Source organism: Erinaceus europaeus, chromosome 8 (assembly GCF_950295315.1).
Source record: "Erinaceus europaeus chromosome 8, mEriEur2.1, whole genome shotgun sequence".
In the NCBI taxonomy this organism is placed as follows: domain Eukaryota; kingdom Metazoa; phylum Chordata; class Mammalia; order Eulipotyphla; family Erinaceidae; genus Erinaceus; species Erinaceus europaeus.
Window position 1 is genome coordinate 62,382,034 of NC_080169.1, and position 18,505 is coordinate 62,400,538.

The window sequence follows — 18,505 nt, forward strand, 5'->3', positions numbered from 1 at the left end:
AGGGTGTGGGGTGAACAGAAACATATATAACAAAAACCAGCATGTTGCCAAGGGAAGGCCTGAGGGGGCCATATCTGAAAAAAATATATTTCTTGCCTCTGGGGGGCTACTTGCCTGGGGGTGGGGAACGGCCTAGAGTCCCACAGGCAGCTGGCTCTTCCCGCTGGCTGTTCTGAGTTCGCCTGAGCGAGTGGAAACCACAGAGTGGTCCAGAGATAAATGTTCCAGAAACAGCAAAACAGTCTCGTGAAGAAAGAGCAGAGGCCTTTGGAGATCTCTTCACAAGCAGAAGAGAAGGCCATAGTGCATAGGTAGCCAAATTGTCTTTACTTATCTGAGAGATGCGCAGGTCAGGTCCACGTGGTAAGTCTCTCTCTCTAAAGAGGGGTTGAGCACAGGAGGACGTTTAAATCTCACAAGGTTGGCAGCCATTTAAGCCTTCCCTCCTCCACAGAAAGTCCTACATCTTCCCACCTGAGCATGGCATTCCTCTAAAACATTTAAGCATGCTCCATTTTTCTTTACTGTGTCCATTTAGATATAAAGGGATAGGAGGAGATGTTGCTGAGGACTTATTCTGATGCAGTCTCCGCCCCCAGGTTTTTCTATGCCCCGCTAAATCCTAGAGTGCCCCCTTTCAACCAATCCTGGCCCTACACGTCACCCCTGGTTGTCGCCCAATAAAAAGCCCCCTCACCCCTCCCCTCTCCCTCTCTGGGCTCTCGGCTCTCCCTCTCTGAGGTCTCGCTCCCTGATCTCCCCCTGTGGTCGGCCATTGCTGGCTGGCTTCACGTGGTCTGAACCAAACCTCCCCCCCCCCATCCTATAATAAAGATCTGTGTACCCCTTTGCTCTGGACGTCCGCTCTCTTCTCCGCGGTGCAGCCCGACACCAGACCACCTCAACAACACCGGATAATATTTTTAGTTTTCCTGCATATTAGCTATCAGGCTCAGGTAAAAATTACTAAGTCATGGGCCCCTTGGGACATATCTAAAATAGACTTCCTAGCTTTTTTCCCCACTTGAAGACCACTAATTTCATCAGCCCTATTCCTACCTTTGAGTTCATGTTTACTAAAGAGTTTGCCCTGCTTTATATCTTACCGCATTTCAGCAACCAAGTAGCAGACACTACCGTGACACCATCTTGAATTCCGTGGGTAGAGGATTACCAATGTGTCCTGAAGTCTCACCTCTCCAAAGCCCTACCCCACTAGGAAAAGATAGAAACTGGCTGGGGTTATGGATGGACATGCCAATGTCCATATACAGTACAGAAGCAATTATAGAAGCCAGATCTTCCACCTTCTTTACACTATAAAGAATTTTGGTCCATACTCACAGAAGTACAAAGAAATGGGAAATTTCCAATGAAGGGGATAGGACACATAACTCTAGTTGTGGGAATTGTGTGGTTTGTACCCGTTATCTTACAATCGTGTTAATCATTATTAAATCGCTATTAAAAAGAAAAAAAACATGCCTGAGGTAACAAGAGTTACCAGGTTCAATCTCAAGCACCACATTTAGAGTTAAGCAGTATACTCATTTCTCTATTTCTTTCTTCCATAAAAATAGATTAATCTTAGTGGTAGCATAGCTGGTTAAGCCCACGTGGCACAAAGTGCAAAGACCAGCATAAGGCTCCTGGTTTGAGCCCCTGGCTCCCCACCTGCAGGGGAGTCGCTTCACAGGCATTGAAGCAGGTCTGCAGGTGTCTGTCTTTCTCTCCCCCTCTCTGCCTTCCCCTCCTCTCTCCATTTTTTTCTGTCCTATCCAACAACAATGACAACAATAACAACAACAATAATAACTAAACAATAAAAAACAAAGGCAACAAAAGGGATTTATTTAAAATATTTAAATAAAATATATAAAACAATATTTTATTTATTAAAATATTTAATAAATAAATATTAATTTTTAAAAAAGATTTATCTTTAGTGGCTGGGCAATAGCACAGAAGGTTAAGCGCACATGGCACAAACGCAAGGGCCAGCGTAAGGATCCTGGTTTGAGCCCCCAGATCCCCATCTGCAGGGGGATCACTTCACAAGTGGTGGAGCAGGTCTGCAGGTGTCTATCTTTCTGTCCTCCTCTTTGCCTTCCACTCCTGTCTTGATTTCTCTCTGTCCCACCCAACAACAACAACAGCTATAACAACAATAACAGTAACAGCTACAACAAGGGCAACAAAGTGGGAAAAAATGGCCTCCAGGAGCAGTGGATTCATAGAGTAGGCACCAAGCCCCAGCAATAACCCTGGAGGCAAAAAAAAAATAGATTGATCTTAAAAAAAATTTTTTTTCTCTACATATCTCTATTAAGAAAAGTTAGCATGGCATTACTCAAAGCTTCAGACACCATATCTCTTCATGTAGCACAAGAACAGGCAGAAAGAAATAAACAAGGGACAGCCAGGGGCTAGGGGAAGATCAGTGAGGAATGAATATTATATAGTTAAAAAAAAAAAGAAAAGGTATAAACTACTGGATTTTTCTTATTTGTGAAAAACAAGTGATGCTATAAAATATAGTATATTAACTACCAGTATGACATGAACTGTCTAGTGATTAAAATATGTTAGTTTTTTTTCTATAGCCATAAATATGTTAGTCAAGCTCTTAATCTTCTTAACTGTAAAAGAATTACAAATCTTGTCTCAAAGTTTCTCAAAAGACAAACTGAATCTTTTTAATATATAGGCTATGTATTTGATATGCGGACTCTCTCAAAAGCCTAGACCAAGTAGATTAGAAGCTTCCAATAGCACAGCTATATACAAGATACTGGGTACTGTACAGCAAACCATAACAAAGGGACTTTTCAAAGTTAACCCAATTAACAAATAATGTGATGATAATATTAACTATCGATTGTCTTTTTGAACCCTAAGACAGCAGGAACCTCACATCTTCACTATAGAGCCCCTACTTCCCCCAGTCCTGGAACCCTTGGATAGGGCCCACTTTCCCGTATGCATCTCCCAATCCAAACCAAATAATATTGCATCCGCCGATCACAACCTAACCAAAGCAACAATTGCCATCTCAACATGCTTCACCTCAGACTGTATCCAGAGACTTCACGTGTGGAATGACAGCCCTTCAGCTTCATTACTCGGGTGAGACCTTTCCTTTAATAGTACACTCTAATTTCATCTCAGGTAGTTCACTTTCTAACAAAGTCCCATAACCTAGATATACACCAGTTTCTGTGAGAGAGAGCTTATGTGCACACGTATCCATAAACTACTGCAAAATATATACCTGAAAGCAGGACTACACTAGAGTTTGCAGTGAGTACCTCCCTAACACTTCCTCTCCACTATTCCAAGCTTGGGATCCATGATTGCTCAACAATTTGTTTGGCCTCGCATGTTAACTCTCTTTTCAATCACCAGGTTCCAGATGCCACCAGGATGCTGGCTAGGCTTCCCTGGATTGAAGACCCCACCAATGTGTCCTGGAGCTCAGCTTCCCCAGAGACACACCCTACTAGGGAAAGAGAGAGGCAGACTGTGGGTATGGACCGACCAGTCAACGCCCATGTTCAGCGGGAAAGCAATTACAGAAGCCAGACCTTCTACCTTCTGCAACCCTCAACGACCCTGGGTCCATGTTCCCAGAGGGATAGAGAATGGGAAAGCTACCATGGGAGGGGGTGGGTTATGGGGATTGGGTGGTGGGAATTGTGTGGAGTTATACCCCTTCTACCTTATGCTTTTGTTCACTAATCCTTTCTTAAATAATAAATTAAAAAAATAAAAGAATTACAAATCAATAATAATAACAATAAAAATATAGATGAAGGGTGATAATCAATTAAGCTTCTGGATTTTGTCATCCATGCCCAGTAAATACATTTGTCCTCTATAAAAATTCTACCCTAGAGGCCTGGTGGTGGTGCACCCAATAAGTACACACATTACCAAGTGAAGGGTCTGGGATTCCAGCCCTCACTCCCAACCTGTAGGGGATCTACTTTACTAGTAGTAGTGAAGCAGGTCTGCAGGTGTCTTTCTCTCCCTCTCTGTATTAACATCCTTTCTCAATTTTTATGTCTTGTCCAATAAAAATGAGAAAGAAAAAAATAAAAGGAAAAAATGGCCACTGTGAGTTGTGGATTTGAAGTGTTGGCAACAGGCCCCAGCGGTAACCCTGGTGACAATAAAAATAAAATAAAATAGAAGTCTACTCTAAATTATCAATAGCATAAATAACTCAGAACAAAATAACAGTATTTGATTTACTAAGATAGCTACTGGTGGTTCATTCATTCAATAAATGATTAGATATTACTTGTCTGACATTCATTCTTAGATTTCTCACTTAATAAATCACTGTTGAGTGATTTTATATATCCCAATTATGTAACATGAAATAGCAAAAATAAACTACAAAAATAAACTAACCTATACAAGCATCTTAATTTAATCATTTACAGCCTAACACAACATTAATGAAAAAGAAGATTTTGCTCTCAACTGTAAATTATTAACCCCCCAAAAAAGAAAAAAAAGGAGAAAGATTTATTAATTAAAACCCATGTGAAGCCATACTACTATGTGGAAGGGGGAACCATGTCCAAATCCAGGCTCCTCCTTCTGTATTTTTCTACTCATTATATAGATCTCTGGATACAGTCATATAGTCAGATCTGTCCTGAAAATCACCTGGTAAAAAGCCTAGAATGTTCCTAGCTATGATCATGGAATGCAAGCTCGGACCTATAGGGATGCAGAGGTTGCATATTTGGAAGCTACTCTCTTCCCTAAGTTGACTTCTCTGGACAGACGACCTCACCAATGTACCATGGAACACCACCTCTCCAGAGAGCCCTGGCCCACTAGGGAAAGAGAGAGATAGGCTGGGAGTATGGATCAACCTGCCAAGGCCCATGTTCAGCAGAAAAGCAATTACAGAAGCCAGACCTTCCACCTTCTGTACCCCATAATGATCCTGGGTCCATGTTCTCAGAGGGATAAAGAATAGGAAAGCTTCCAATGGAAAAGCTGAGGTACAGAACTCTGGTGGTAGGAATTGTAGCCCTCTTATACTACGGTCTTGTCAATCATTATTTTTTTTTAAAAAAGTCCTTTGTGATTCAGTCAGCATATAAAACCCAAATCTTGGCTATTTAAATACAGATATCAGTTTAAATTTGTTTTGTAAATGTTCATTTCCTGTATTTCTGACTGTTGGGTTATGAATCTAATATATATATATACATATATGAATGGCTGTTCAAATTTTTAATTCAATTAGTCCATGGTGTTTAATATTTGTGGATCACAATGTCTTCTAAATACCCTTTACCCAACAGACCCTAAACTGAACTGAAAATAATCTCATCTCTCTTGAAATCTGTTTTCCAGCATTTTCTGACTGCCTACTTATCTCTTTCTCACTATATTATGCTTCAGTGCAAAATATGTGTGCTTGTACTTAATAATTTTTACATGTATTCAACACTAGAAATGAGAAATGAGAAAATGAGTGAAACTTGATTGAATTTAAAAACAACCTCATTCTAGAACCTCAAATTTATCGTGACTATTCCTGTAGCACACTTTTTAGTCACATTAGCTCTTTTGAATTTTGTGCTTAATAGCTTATTTATTTGTTTATTTTTGCTACCAGGGTTATTACTGGAGTTTGGTGCTATACAAAGTATTCACCACTCTTAGCTACCTCTTTTTCTCTTGTTTCTTTCTTCATCCTTTCCTTTCTTCTTTCTTTCTTCCTTTCTTTCTTTCCTTCCTTCCTTCCTTATTTTATTATGGGGAGGGAGGTAGTGGGCAGGGGAGAGAGAAAGAGAAACACCTATAGCACTGTTTCATTGCTTGGGAATATTGTCCCCTGCAGGTAGAGACCAGGCCCTTGAATGCTGTAATGTGTGTGTGCGTTGTGTCAGGTAAGCCACTGCCCAATCCAACTTTTTAAAAAAATTATTTACATATTGCTACTGTCCCAGTAGTTTAATTCCACCTCCTTATAAGAAAAGTGCCTGCAACCCACAATGACCCTGGGTCCATGGTCCCAGAGGGATAGAGAATGGGAAAGCTATCAGGGGAGGGGGTGGGAAATGGAGATTGGGTGGTGGGAATTGTGTGGAATTGTACCCCTCCTACCCTATGGTTTTGTGAATTAATCCTTTCTTAAATTAAAAAAAAAAAAGAAAAGTGTCATTTAGTATACCCTATATCTCCACAAAACCATATTCCTCCTCTACTCGAGCACACTGGGTCCACAGCCACCCCAGTCTCCCCAGCCCCCTTCAACTCTAAAGTCCTACTACCCCTTCTCTGAGTCCCTACATCCTTCATTTTAGACTTAATCGATGTTTTACTTAGTTCAGTCATGCTCTACCAAGGTAGGATGTACAGTGGCAACAGTATTATGCACATTAATGTTAAAATAGACTCTTTAATTGTATTTTTGCCTAACTGGAGAGCAGTAGCCTGAACAGTGGAAGTCAAAGAAATAATACTTATGGATCAAGAAAAGAACAACAGTGGTTCTTAGTCCTCCTTAGCAAGCAACCCAGATAGTAAACTATCTATACATGCAACTACAATTAAAAAGAACAAAATATAAACTCAGCCTTTCAAATAAAAAAATCTTTAAGAGGAGGCATGTTGTAGCATATATCCCATAGAGAATCATTTTTTTAAAATCAGTTTCCTAAAGATGCTTTTTATGGCCTTGTAAAACTAGAAGGACAATATCTTCTATATAGAAACAATGGCTCTTCATGTCTTAATCTCTAATTTTTTCATGGGAACCTTCTTTAAATAGCTCATCTACATTGATAAGTAGGGGCCCTCTTAGATAAGCTGTCTTGCCAGCTCTGAATACTTTAAAATATAATGTCTTCTTGAGATAAAATTCTGTAATATTTCACTTTTTAAAACTTGTCTTTCATTTTGAAAGAGACAGAGACTGAAAGGGGAAGAGAGAGAGAGAGAGAGAGAAAGACTGCTCATGAAGTTTGTCCCTAGTAGATGGAGATGAGAGAATTGAACCCAGGTCCTTGTGCACTGTAATATGTACATTCTATCAGGTGTATCACTGTGCTGACACAATATTGTATTTCATGAATTTCTTTTTCCCTTGAGGGAAAATGGTATTTATAAATTCTTGTGAATGTTGAAGATGTTAGATAAAACTATACACTGTAAAAATAAAAAATTGAGGGAGTCGGGCTGTAGCGCAGCGGGTTAAGCGCAGGTGGCACAAAGCACAAGAACCGGCATAAGGATCCCGGTTCGAACCCCGGCTCCCCACCTGCAGGGGAGTCGCTTCACAGGCGGTGAAGCAGGTCTGCAGGTGTCTATCTTTCTCTCCTCCTCTCTGTCTTCCCCTCCTCTCTCCATTTCTCTCTGTCCTATCCAACAACAATAATAACTACAACAATAAAACAACAAGGGCAAGAAAAGGGAATAAAGAAATAAAATAAAAATATTTAAAAAAAGAAAAAAAAATAATAAAAAATTGATATATTTTGCTAAATGTTATATTTCCTCTATTGATGTAATAACTGTTGATATCAAATGTTTCTTTTCAATGCATATGCAGCCAAATTCCATTTTCTATGTGCAATTATTACGCAAACATTTCCTAAGAACTTAAAATACTTATCATTTTTAAAAAGATTTTCTAGCGGGAGTCGGGCTGTAGCACAGCGGGTTAAGCGCAGGTGGCGCAAAGCACAAGGACCGCATAAGGATCCCAGTTCAAGCCCCGGCTCCCCACCTGCAGGGGAGTCGCTTCACAGGCGGTGAAGCAGGTCTGCAGGTGTCTGTCTTTCTCTCCTCCTCTCTGTCTTCCCCTCCTCTCTCCATTTCTCTCTGTCCTATCCAACAACAATGACAACAACAATAATAACTACAACAATAAAACAACAAGGGCAACAAAGGGAATAAATAAATAAATTTAAAAAAATTAAAAAAAGAAAAAAAAAAAGAATGAGAAAAAAAAAAAAAAAAAAAAAAAAAAGATTTTCTAGCCAAGATTTAGATTTATTTTTGTATTTTATCATCCTTGGAAATGTTCTTATTTAAATTTGCACAGGGTAAATCTTGAAGTAAATACATATTAGTTTAAACTTGGACATGTATCACACAAATAATTATGGCAAAAACTGGGGGCAGAGAAACCATCCCACATTAGAATTTGAAAGGGGGCTAGCAAGATATTTCACTTGGATTGTTTTCCCATGCTTGACAACCCAGTTTCAGTTGGAGCCCACCTACTAAAAAATTTTCAGTGCTGGGCTATTTTTCTCCCTCTCTCTCTGTCTCTGGCTCCATCTATCTGAAAATGTCAGCCTTGAGTAATGAAACCCTCGTGAGGAGACAAAGTAAACAAATAAGTAAATAGTCTCAAACAGTAGATGTCCCAGAGTTTCATATTTTATTTGTTTTAGGGAAAGCAAATATTTGAATTTGAAATGTTATATCATAGCCCATAATTTTCATACTGCATGAACCATACAGTTTTTTCAAGAATCGGAAGAGAAAACCAGGCTTAAAAAAAAAAAATCATGATAGACATATGTGTTTTTAACATAACAACCTAATTTATAAACATCTTGCAAGGAAGGTTTTGGACTTCTAAAACAAAAGTTTTAAATACAGTTGAGTAAAATAGAGCTTCCGTTTTGGATGAGTCCTTTTACCTTATCAAGTAAGAGATAACAAGTGCTATGCTTCCAATCTCACATGGAAAAATGCTACTCCATTTGAAAGTTCATGAATGCATTCTTGTGGAGTATTTATCTCTCAGATATCTCTACAGAAAAGACCAACAAAACCCAACCATTATGTTTCTTTTATCCAAATAAAAATTTAGAACATAATTTGTATACTAGACATCTTTCCTTATAATGCTAAACAAACGCTACTTAAAAGATGTTTTAGATGCTAAATATAAATTGTACAATAGCATTGCATATGCAGTTATGAGATTGTTTGCCTAGAATATAACCTGTAATTATACCAAGCAGACATTTTAAAAGTAAAAATGTGCAAGAGATCTAAGGAAATATAGAGTCCAAGGAAAAGAATTCCCTATCCATTGGCCTCTAGTTTTTCGAGGTACCATGCAATATCAGTGAAAACTCTAAATTCAAAAGGGGAAGTATTTTTTTATATTTTATTTATAAAAAGGAAACATTGACAAAACCGTAGGATAAGAGGGGTATAGCTTCACATAATTCCCACCACCAGACATCCATATACCAACCCCTCCCCTGATAGCTTTCCTACTCTTTAACCCTCTGGGAGTATGGACCCAAGATCATTGTGGGATGCAGAAGGTGGAAGGTGTGTCTTCTGTAATTGCTTCCTCGCTGAACATGGGAGTTGACAGGTCGATCCATACTCCCATCCTGTCTCTCTCTTTACCTAGTGGGGAAGGGCTGTGGGGAAGCAGAATTCCAAGGCACATTGGTGGGCTTGTCAGTCTAGAGAAGTCTGGTCGCATCCTGCTATCATCTGGAACCTGGTGGCTGAAAAGAGAGTTAATATACAAAGAAAACAAACTGTTGGACAATTATGGACCTAAAAGCTGAAATAGTGCAGGTGAGGCATTGGGGGTCCTCCATTTTGTAGATAGCTATTAGGCATATTTTAGTTATATTTCAAGGTGCCTGTAGCTATACTATATGTATTTTTTATTTGTTTTTTGTTTTTTGAAATCTGATATGCAGATGAATCCTAATTATTGTCTGGGGAGATGATGTCATGGCTGGGAAAAGGACCAGAAAGCTGGATCAGGGAAGAGAGCTGCTCCCTAATATGGGAAACAGATATAAATATTACTGTAAACTCCATCAATTTGATGTGATCTGGGGCCCATACTTAGCTTAGGAGCTTGTGTGACCTCTACATTCCTCTAGATCTGAGCTTACATTCTGTGGTCATGTTAAGTGAGCTAAGTCAGAAAGATAAAGATGAGTATGGGATGATCCCACTCATAAACAGAAGTTGAGAAAGAAGAACAGACAGGGAAATTCAAAGCAGGAGCTGACTTAATTTGGAGTAGGGCACCAAAGAAAAAACCCTGGTTGGAGGGTGAGGGTGAATGTTCAGCTTCATGGGGTGTGGGGGGGGGCACAGTCTTTTTGGGTGGTGGGAATGGTGTTTATGTACACTCCTATCAATTTGCAGTCATATAAATCATTATTTAATTAATATGAGAGGGGAATAGTGATTGACTATCTCAAACTTTTTAAAGCATAGGCTGAGTCTTTTAATAGGCTGAGTCTTTGATATGTTGACTCTCTTAAAAGCTTAGTCTAGGGAGAACAAAAGCAACTGGTGGCATAGCTATATGCAAACAATGTCAAAGGACATGAAATATGGTGAGGGTGTGTATGATACAGCAAATCCTAACAAAAAGATTCTTCAAAGTTAACCCAATCGCCAAACAATGTGATTATTGCAATAACCATCTATTTTCTTAAACCCTAAGACAACAGGAATCTCCCCCGCTTTGTCTATAGATCCTATGTTTCTCCCAATCCTGGAACCTCTGGGGTGGGGAAAATTATTTTTTTAATGTAAAAACCATATTTCAGAGTTCATGCCATATTAATGTATATCCAACAAATAGTTGCTAAATAACTAGTGGTAACTGACTCAAATCCAAACTGACATTCCATTCTTATTTAAAAAATATTTTCAATAAAATTTTATGTCTTTATGATAAGTCCTTGGTAAAATTCCCTAACAGCTATTATACCACCGAATTATTAAAACCATAGTTTAATCTCAGTAAAGGTCACAAATTCTCATGAAAATAACTAGATCTTGGTACAAGTCATGTGTCTCAGATCAAAGACCAGTTGTCAACCCTGGCCAAAAAGATGCTTTTTATTTATTTATTTTTATTTATTTATTTTCCCTTTTGTTGTCCTTAGTTTTTTATTGTTTGTTGTAGTTATTATTGTTATTATTATTGATGTCATCATTGTTAGATAGGACAGAGAGAAATGGAGAAAGGAGAGGAAGACAGAGAGGAGGAGAGAAAGACACCTGCAGACCTTCTTCACCATCTGTGAAGCAACTCCCCTGAAGGTGGAGACCTTAGGGCTTGAACTGGGATCCTTACACTGGCCCTTGCACTTTGTGCCATGTGCGTTTAACCTACTGCCCTACCGCCCAACTCCCCTAAGAGATACTTTCTCAGATGGCAACTAGGGATTCATATAAAAGGAAATGTAGGTGCATTTTAATACAATACTAAGTAAATGGAGGTGGTACAGAAACGTTTCAGTATTTGATGCTCAGGAATTTGTAGACTAGCATGTCATTGCTGTTACATAGACAATAAGAACTTGGTCACCAGTCTGTGTCACAAGCTAAAGCTTGGGCATGGGGGATGGGGACATAGACCTTTGGTCTTGGAAATGGTATTAATGTATACTCCTGTTAACTTATAATCTTCCAAATTACTATTTAGTAAATATGGGAGGGGGGAATTGAATATCTTAAGCTTTTTTAATTTAGAGACTTCAGTTATGAGCATATATTCCTTTGATCTAAGCACTTAAGATTTGAAATTAGCAAAGTGATTGATACTAAGATCCCACTAGAGACATTGCCTGAGAATGGAATGAACAAAAATAAATATTTGAGACAACAGATGGCAGCTGACAAGAGAGCTCAAATAAATAGTGAACCTTCTTTATCAAGTGGGAGATCCAGCTTCGAGTCCAATCCCCACTATACTGGAAGGTGTTGAGGTGCTGTAGTGTCTTTCCCTCTGTCTCTCACTTTCTATCTGAAAAGTGGAGGTGACAGGATAATCAATGGCATAGTGGGATAGTACAAGAAAATAGTATATTTTAGGAATGAAAAACAGGAGGAGGACTGAAAAACAGAAAATGAGGGAAAGGAGCCAAGCTTAAATTTGGATATATATGTTGAATACAAAATATATTTAATTTATACTATCAAATATACAATATGTTAAATAGTATATAATAAACCATGAGCTTGTATGATCTTTATTATATTATAATGTACCGCTTATATGTATGTAATAGTACACACATAGACTTTTATATAAAAAATATATAGCTATTAGATTAAAATATTCTACATATTTATATGGATTATTAAAGAAAAATGATTAGTTCTTTTCATTTAACTCCAAATGCAATTGATGAAGAAAGTTAACAATTGATATATGTTTATTATGTAGACATAGCCAAATTAATGAGCAATAAAGTTATCAAATTGAGATGATCTATCAGTTTTATCAAGCCATTACTATAATGTAAAGGATAAAAATCAGAGTTACATGTTTTTTCAGTCAACACATTTGACACAGATTTTACTAGTCTGTAAAATCATTTTATAAGTTTTATCTTTTTCTCAGATATTATTCATTATCTCTATCTTGTCCTCTCCTGATAAATGACTCCAGGTCACAATCAGGCATCAAGTCAATTGGAGGTGAGTCAATGACTCAAATAACATAATTTTATAATTCATCAAGTGACTTTGCCTGGGCTTGCTGAGAATCCTAAAAGGTTGCTTTTCCTCCTCCATGCACTAAAATGACTTTAGTGTGTTATCACAACACTATCAGTATCATGAATTCAAGAATTGTTTATTTTAGTTGAAGTCCATACTTTGTAATGCAGTATCTTGGAAATATTGTTGAAGAATTCAGTTCCTTCAGATTCTAAGAATGACATGTACCTTGGCTGAACTTTGAAATGAATTCTACATTTATCATTGTTTTACTGCATCCCTTTATTTTTGTTGGTTTCTCTTACAAGCATGGATTTTCTTTGATCTTTCCATACTTTGTAGCCACACTGAAATTTATAGAGTATGACCCTCATATTTTTTTCCAAAATAACAGTCGCAATACTTCTTTAGTATATGAGTAAAAGATAACTCATTCCAGGTATCTGATCTTGGTGGCTGATTTCTGATTTTCTGAAAAGTTTTGTTCAATTTTCCTAAGTTGCCCACCAAGAATATATTAAAAGTAACAATTTAAATTTCCTTAACATCTCTTAAAATTTCTGAACTTCCAAAACAATGATATTTACTACAAATAATTATTTGAGATAAAAGTGAAAAATAACAGATGCTATTTTTTCTCAGTATCAATAAAACATCTTCAACAATTTATATACATTATCTGTTTTCACATCAAAGAGGTAGTTCACAGTGACAGGAAAGATTCTTAAACTTTCATATCCCCTATACGCAAACTTGTATGTAACTCTTTTGTAGTAACTGAGATGAACTTTCTAGGGTTATGGGACCACTCAAACAAATAAAACACACTAGTGGAGGCTTGTAGAAGAGGTTTCTCCCAGATGGCATTCTTCTGGCTTTGATTGGATCAAGAAATACCTTTGTATTGATAAGAGCCATAGACTTGAACTGAACAGAATTGGTCAGTGGTAGTGAAAGCTAACACAGGATCACTAACTGACTAACATATAACTTCTTTGCTCGTTACAGTACTAAATAACACACCCCAGTGAAGTTTCTCTGCCATTTTTCCTACATTCAATATACATTTCTAACTATGCATGCTCACTTTTCCTTAGCATACATATACAAGCTTTATTATTAGTATTATCCCCCCTGGAAAACTTCTAAATATCTATAAGCTATTTTGACATTCTAACTCTAAATAAAACAAGAACACCATTTTCTATATTTAAATCAGCCTAATCAGTTAGACATGCTTTACAAGTTAACATATTTTCCAGTCAATTAAGGTTTTCTTTTCTATTTAGCTGTCTCTGAGACTTTTGAATTGCACAACTAACCAAGAAGTCTATTTTATAGTATCAGTAATGATGTCTATGCAATAATTAAATTCCCTCCTTTCTTACCTCTTTCTTTTATCAGATGTTATCTTCTCCTATATTTTAGACTCTAAGCTAAGTCATGGTGGTGTAGAGATAAATAGCATGTCACTTTCATCATGAATGTCTTCATTAACCTTTTTGTTGGCATAAGACCTTACCCTCTCTACAAACTGGCACTGGTAAGGGTTGTCTTACTCTCCAAAGAGAGGCTGCGCCATCCGACCCTGCCATTCAAGAGGGACTGGTCTTGTAATATTTTCAGCCAGTAATGTCCCCAGCCTTGACCCTGGAATGTGAATTCAGACTGTTGCTATGCTTCACATTGGTTTGGTCTCGACCCCCCCCCACCCCCAGGTGGTGGTTTAGCCCCTGCTAGTTTCGCATGTGCCCCCTTCTCCCCGCCCCCCAAAACCCTACGGACTTCCAGAGTCCCTGCAGCAGTGGGGGGGGGGGGGGAAGATGGAGAAGCACATGGTGTGGTGATTGCCCGCTTGTGAATAAAGATTAAACTGCATTCCCTGCCCAGCCCTGTTTCCTCGAGTCTCTGTCTACAGCCACGAAGCTAGCCCGGCCTACTAGAGCCCTGAACTTTAACGACAGGAACCCAAAGGTTATACAGGTTCCTCTGCTAAATATTAATAATCATGAGCCTCAGGTCAGATCAATGTGGTAAATGGTAAATTGTATATATATTAAGTATTGGAGCTACTCTCTGTCGTAGTCTAGATGTCAAGTTCCATTCTCCACTCTGACACTATCCTCCTAGATAATGTTTCTAATTCATTTTCATGTCAGCTATTAGGCTCAAGCAAGGATTACTAAAACCCCGTGCTCTTAGGAATAAAATTAAAATGGACTTTCTAACATCTTTCATGCTAGGGTCGCTATTCTCATTCACTCTATTCCATTCTTTAGTTCCCATTCATTAAACATTTTGTCCTGCTTTGTATCTTGCTGCCTTTCAGTCACCTATTTGCAAATGCTACAATGATTCCACCCTGACCTCCCTGTGCAGATGACTTCCCCAACATGTCCCAGAACACTATTCCCTCAGAGCCCTACCCTAGTAGGAAAGGACAGAGACAAGACTATGAGGTCAACAAGCCAATGTCCATGTTCATTAGACAAACAATTACAGAAGCCAGAAATCCTACCTTCTGCACAATTAATTGGGTAGTCAGAAAACTCATGACATATTTTACTATGCAAAAATGCATCATGACTTTTCATAAAGCCTAGTGGATTTTTTGGTCCATATTCCCAAAGGGTAAAATGTCAAATGAAGATGATCAGAGGACTCTGAAACCCTCATCTTCCTGGGACCCCAAACTTTTGTGACAAAAAAAAAAAACTTTGTTTACACCCTGTCCTGACAGGAAAGAAAATTTGGAGAACATTTAGTGATATCAGTCTCTGTTTCCCTTATCTGAGAAGGAAGAGGGAAAAGGAACCACATCCTTAAGTTAAAATAAGTATAGCCATAGCTTAGAAGTGGAATGATGGTAGGGCATTAAAAGTAAATAAAGACATGTGTCAACTTCCATATGTGGTCATTCATCTTTGTCAGAATGTCTCACATGCTTTCTGCTGCATGCCTTTTTATTTTCCCTACTAAAAATTTAAAATATCTTAAAAAATAAAAAACAGCAAACAAAGAACAACTATGAGATTACTTAGATGGGTGGAGAGAACTACTAACAATTAAATAAAAATCACTCATTTGAGCCTGATAAGTATTTAAAAAATAGAAATAACATTATGGGACATATACTAAATGGAGTAGTATTAAGTAGTTAAATAAAGGAAATTACATTATGTCCTTTGGGACAAAATGAGAGAAACTGGCATTGATTATGTTTAATGAAGTAACGAAGGAAGTGATGGACAGCTACCAGATGGTTTCAATTGTATGTGGAATATAGAAAATTGAAACACATGAAACTGAAAAAAAATATATATATATATATACATATATATATATATATAGTCTGTATCTGAGACCTTGGGAGAACTATGGTGGCTACTGCTAAAGTGTGGTTGCAACACAGAAATTTGATTATGGGAGTGGTATATAATTATATTCCTGTTATTTTATAATCTTACTACTCATTATTAAATCACTAATGAAAGAAAGAGGGAGAAAAAAGGAGATAAAGGAAGGAAGCAGAGATGAAAGGAAGAAAAGCAAGAAAGAGTGAGAAATAAAGAAAGCAGTACTGTATGTTAGATTTTCTTTGTTATTGTTGTTATTGCTTTATAAAAAGGAAATGCTGACAAAACCATAGGATAAGAGGGGTACAACTCCACACAATTCCCACCACCAGAACTGCATATCCCATCCCCTCCCTTGATAGCTTTCCTATTCTTCAACCTTCTGGGAGTATGGACCCAAGATCATTGTGGGATGCAGAAGAAGGTCTGGCTTCTGTAATTGCTTCCCAGCTGAGCATAGGCCTTGACAGGACAACCCATACTCCCAGTGTGTCTCTCTCTTTCCCTAGTAGGGTGGGGTTCTAGGGAATTGGAGCTCCAAGACGCATTGGTGGGGTTGTTTGTCCAGGAAAGTCTGGTTGGCATCATAGTTGGCATCATGGAAGAGATATTAAAATATATAAAATATATATTAAAATATAAGAGAATTAAAATATAAAGCCAGCCATAACATCATCTCCCCAGGCAATAACTTGAGTCTACCTGCATATCATATTTCAGGCTCAGGGGAAAAAAGAAAAACAAAATAAACAAAACAAACAAACAAACAACTAGTATAGCCACAGGCCCTTTGGAATATAACTAAAATATGCCTACTAGCTATCTACAAAACAGAATACCCCCCAATTTTTCATCTGCACTATTCCAGCACTTAGGTCCATGATTGGTCGACAATTTGTTTGGCAATGTATGTTAACCCTGTTTTCAACCACCAGGTTCCAGATGCTAGCATGATGCTGGCCAGACTTCCCTGGACAGACAACCTTACCAATGTGTCCTGGAGCTCTGCTTCCCCAGAGCCCTGCCCCACTAGGGAAAGAGAGAGACAGTCAGGGAGTATGGATCGACCTGTCAACACCCATGTTCAGTGGAGAAGCAATTACAGAAGCCAGACCTTCCACCTTCTGCATCCCACAATGATCTTGGGTCCATACTCCCAGAGGGTTAAAGAATAGGAAAGCTATCAGGGAAGGGAATGGGATACAGAGTTCTGGTGGTGGGAATCATGTAGTTGTACATGTCTTATCCTATGGTTTAGTCAGTGTTTCCTTTTTATAAATAATATATATATTATATATATATATATTTTATAAATAATATATATTATATATATATATATATATATATATATATATATATATATATATATTTACCAAACACGTTGTTGACTAATCATGAACTTAAAGGCTGGAGTCATGCAGATGAAGAACTGGGGGGAGGGGGGTCATCCTCTGTTTTGTAGAGAGCTAGTAGGCATATTTTAGTTATATTCCAAAGGGCCTGTGGCTATACTAGTTTTTTTTTTTAATTTTTCTTTCTTTCCCTGAGCCTGAAATATGATATTCAGGTGGAGCCAAGTTATTGTATGGGGAGATGATGTCATGGCTTGACAAAGGACCAGAAAGCTGAATCAGGGAGGAGAGTAGCTCCCAAATATGGGAAAGGTATATAAATATTGTTGACTGTGAAACCCATTGATTTGATGTGATCTGGGGCCCACATTCAGTTTAGGAGCCTATGTGACCTCTGCATCACTGTAGATCTGAGCTCACATTCTGTGGTTATGAGTAGGAACATTGCAAGATGCCCCAATATCAGAATCCATCTTCCTCATAGAATTATTGTCCAACCTCCCTATGGAGGATGGAACATTCTTTACCATTGTTGATCCAAGTTGAGGGCAAGGTCCTATGAGGATCCACAGTGATCTGTTTTTTTGTTCCTGATAGAGATGACCGGTAACACTAGAGAGAGGGATTTACTTGAGTCTACACCCTTCATGTCTTTTTGTGAATCTTAGGACTCCCCAACTAGGGCCCCAGCTGACTGGGTGGCCTGATAGTGACTAAAGAGTCATCATTAAAATATGTCAGTCTCTTGTCCTTATTCAGCTTTTGCAGTCCTTGCTTTGATAAGAATAACTTGGGAGTGAGTGAGGGAAGTATAGTAGGAAATAGGTGAGGAGGGTATCTAAGTCTAAGTAGACACTATTTCATTATGAACTTCATACTAACTCACTGTAGACTATTTTGTATTTTTGCTTTCAGGTACATATTTTGCCCTAATTTATGGTTACATGTGAACATATGCCCTATCTCATGGTACCTGATCTATATGTAGGTTTTTGGACTTTGTTAGGAAGTGAACCTCCTGGAATGGAATAAGAGAATCCTAAAAAAGAAAGGTCTCACCAGAGTAATGAGGCTGAAGGGTTGACATTCCATGCCTGATAATCTCTGGATACAGTCTGAAGTGAAGCATGCTGAGGTAGTTCTCCTTGTTTTGATTAGGTTGGGTTCAGTAGATGTGATATCATTTGGTACAAATTGAGAGAATCATGTGGAAAAGTGAGCCTCACCATAGGGGTTCCAGGACTGGGGAAATATAGGCTCTAAGGGGAAACAAGAGGTTCCTGCTGTCTTAGGGTTTAAAAAGGCAAT